Here is a 4,075-nt window from a genome sequence, read left to right on the forward strand (position 1 = left end):
GTCGCTTTCACACCGTCGGCCAAAAACCGCCTTCACACTTGAAGGTTGAATTTTCTTGTTTTGATTTCGTGTATAAATAGATAGCTAAGCTTATGCAATTATGTGTGGAGAGATTGAGAGAAACACTAGAGAGAAAGAGAGAAAGAAAGAGGGGTTATTACTATAAGCTTTTCATTATTGTAAGCTTGTTATTCTTGAAATAAAAGAATGTGTTTTATCCTCTCCGAGTATTTCAAAGTCACCACAAGTGGTTTCTCCCACCAACAAAAACATTAGCAGTGTTGCACATATTATTAGTAAAAGAATCTACCTTGAACCGTCAAATATTTGTTATTTATCTGATCAAAAACAAACAATTTGAATTCGGCGTTGACCTCCCTCCGATGAGGAAGATTGCTTGTATTTTCTATTTGCAGGTAAAGGGAAACAAAGTCTTTCCCTTTTCCTTTTGTGTTTCCATTTGGGTAAAGACGCAAGCTCCTGGAAACAAGAAAAATTATCAGTTGATGAATAGCCTCATTATCATCTAACTGAACATTTATTTTGCACGTATAGAATCAAGCATTAGCCAAAGGAAGGTGGTGAGAATCAACAAACCATTTGTGGCCTCCGGCTTCAAAAACATCAGATTCATACTTTTCGACTTTTGTCTTCAGAAGTAAGGAGAATGACTCTATCTTAAGGGAGTAATGCATTGGAGGTAGATCTCTTTCGGATCTTTTGGCTCCTGAAAAAGAAAAGGAAACATATTGGAGGCTGAAAACACATCTATGATTAACGAGAAACCAGCGGGATGCATATCAGAATTCTTGTATGATAGGATCAACTTTTGTAGGTCATGATATACAAAAGTGAAGAGCATCATATACATGACAGATCACTAACAACAAACTGAAAGAAAAGAGTTCCAAAATATGAATAAGAAGCATATCATGTCCTCCGGAGCTCATAGAATCGCACTTCTCTATCTTGTTCTCCATTGCAGAATACGTAATGTGACTCATGGCCAAAGGGATCAATTAGACCGCCTGCGCCTAAGGATGAGCAAACTAAGTTGGTGATAGCATTGCCTGATAGAGTTTACTTATATAGAAAATTGACAGATGTAGACATTAGACTAATAAAATGATCAGCTTGAAAATTTTGACAATTAAAAAAGACCATGGCTTAAATTTTGACAGTTAAAAAAGACCATGGCTTAAACATTGCTTAATTAATTAACAAGTCATTTTAAGGTCCAGTTGAAACAAGTTCACAGGGCTATAGGGATTAATTAACAAGTAATTTTAAAGTCGGCCTGAGCCAAGTTCACAGGGCTATAGGATAATCAGAGAATAAAATGAAAGCGTCTGAATCATTAACAAATAAATAAAATTCGTTCACAAAGCAGATGAACAATAATCGATTAAACAAAGAATGTGAAGAAGCAGATGAACAATAATCGATTAAACAAATAATGTGAAGAGCTGGAAGGAATTTTTATTATCCAAAAAAAAAAGCTGGAAGGAATTTTTTAATTAGATCAAGTTGTTGACAGGTTCTATAGTTGATTACTAGCAAGTCAATTCGTTTAAGTGCTTCATCAATGATTGATTATAAGGGAGTGAATAGAAGACTAATGTCATAGAATATTAAGTTTCACACCAGGCAAGTATCCCGGCGCATTTCACCCGAAGAACATAGGAGAAAAAAGGATTAGATAGGGAAAGTCGACCGCCCAAAATGAACTGTCCAATCTTGTTCAAAATAAAAACAAGAAGCACACCAAGTCCGCTGGAGCTCATAGAATCGCAGGACTTTGTTCTTGTTCTCCATTGTAGAATACGTACTGTGACTCGTGGCCACGGTGATCAATTTGAGAGAGATCCTGAACCTAAGGATGAGCAAACCACGTGGGTGATTGCATTACCTGATAGAGTTTACTTTTATAAAAACAGACAAGTCTAGACATCAGACATATAAAATGATCAACTTGAAAATTTTGATAGTTAAAGAAAGACCATAGCTTAATCGTGATTAATCAACAATTCATTTTAAAGTCTTTGAGACAAGTTCACATGGCTATGGGACAATCAGAGAATAAGATGAACAAGTCCGAAACATTGACATCACATTCACAAATAAATGAAAGTCGTTCCATGCAGTAGATGAACAATAATGGATTAAACAGAGATTGTGAAGAGTAAGGTGAGGGATTTTGTTTGATCAAGTTGATGTTGAAAGTAAACTTCTCTTTTTTTTAAAAAAAAAAAACAAAGGAATTGTTCTACTAGGTAGGAACTAAGTAATCGGTTAAAAAAAAAAAAAAACCCTGCCATAAGAGATTCTGCTACTTGTCTTTAACTATTGAAGACCATTGGTTGATACATTTTATTAAGGTCTTCGTCGTTGATTGATTATAAGGTATTGGATAGATGATTAATGCCATAGAATATTAAGTTTCACACCAATAACTTGGAAGAAAAACAAATAAGATTAGACAGGAAAAGTTCAAATGTTTATATGCGCGACCTCTCAAAATGAATTGTGGCATGCATCACCTCAAGTTCGGGAAATGATTTGTAAAAGGGTGTAAGTTGTTATGTAACTGTACCAGTACAAGTCAATTATTTTTATTAAAACGAGAGTGTTTTATTTATTTTCTTACAAGATATTAATCTAGTCAGCTTTTACTTTTAATGAAAGGAGAGTCATTTGAGGAGAAATCTTATGGTATTATATAAATAAAATAAAAAAGCATAATGTATCTAACTCAAAGAAGATAGGAAGAAAATCAAGATGGATGACGTTTATTACATAATGTATGCTCTAAAATCCAATATATTAGGAAACTTGTGTTAGGATACTAGCATGCAAACCCGACAAGACAAAAGATAAGGGACAAGATAAAATGAGAAATGACACACAAGAATTTACGTGGTTTTATTACATAATGTATGCTCTAAAATCCAGTATACTAGGAAACTTGCGTCTCGTTGCGTTCGGCACCCCAATGAAATTGTTGCTTCCCGACCTTAAGACACGACCAACAAACTCAAAACTTTTCCGCTGTTTCAAGCAGCCTTCCAATCCAAGCACTCCACTCAAATACTGTCTGATATTTTCCATCTAATAGCTGCGATGACAGACATCTCTAGTCAGACTCTTGAGTCTGTATCTTTATCATAGTTATAAAATTAATTTGAATTAAAATCTAAATTATGGGTTGGGTTGATACAAGAAAATTGAACCGGTTTTTAATTTTATAAAAATACAAATTATCTAATAGCTTGTTTGTTATGTGTTTTAAATTGTTTTGAGTTATGGTTAAAATAAAAGGCAGTTAAAGTAATATTTTTAGTTTAAATTATAGTTTAAAATGCATAAAAAACACATAGGTAAACACATTTTATATTTTTATAAAAAAATAATTGGATTTTTTTAACTAATCTAAGATGATTGTAAAGTCTGAGATCTTATTTAGCATTGTAGTTGTTGCTATCTAATTTTTAATCTATATTTTGATGAATTTTTTAAAAAAGTAAAAAAATAGTAAAAAGTATTGAAAATCTAAAAAAATATATTTTTAATATATTTGCATTGTTTTTAGTATTTTCTGTGTTGACTAAAAAGAATTTAAATTTTTTAAGGGATTTTCGAATGTGTTTAATTTTTTATGCATTATTTTTTTAAAATCATTAATTTAAATTTTTTAAGGGCTTTTTGAATGTGTTCAATTTTTTACGTGTTATTTTTTTAAAATTATTGATTTTTTTTATTGAATCGATGTTAATATTTGCTTTTTTTTTTTAAATACAAAAACATAAAAAAAAAATTAAATTTAAAAAAAAAATTTAAAAGAACCGCTAGCAACATTTTTAGATATAAATATTGGTCTCCTCAACACATTAAAAAAGGAAAGGCAATTTTAAAACATTAGAGAAAAAACCACAAAAATCCCTAAACCACAAGAACCCTGAAAACCTGAACTCTTTCTCCCCACTAACGGAAGCAGTGGCCGTCCCCCGGGGTCCTTGGCTTTTGCTCTCCCAGAACTAGAGTCAAGGACCCCCCCCCCCATTTGAAAGGAGCCCTT

The 4,075-nt window shown here is 32.4% G+C and overlaps 2 pseudogenes; one reads left to right on the forward strand and one right to left on the reverse strand.

Moving 5' to 3' along the window:
• LOC105138121 (uncharacterized) overlaps positions 1-1,895 on the reverse strand; it is an 8,088-nt pseudogene extending 6,193 nt beyond the window's left edge.
• Positions 1,896-2,778: 883 nt separating this feature from the next.
• The window catches only part of LOC105138130 (dnaJ protein homolog 1-like), an 11,979-nt pseudogene continuing 10,682 nt past the window's right edge, over positions 2,779-4,075 (forward strand).

This window comes from Populus euphratica, unplaced genomic scaffold, assembly GCF_000495115.2.
Source record: "Populus euphratica unplaced genomic scaffold, PopEup_1.0 scaffold2.1, whole genome shotgun sequence".
In the NCBI taxonomy this organism is placed as follows: domain Eukaryota; kingdom Viridiplantae; phylum Streptophyta; class Magnoliopsida; order Malpighiales; family Salicaceae; genus Populus; species Populus euphratica.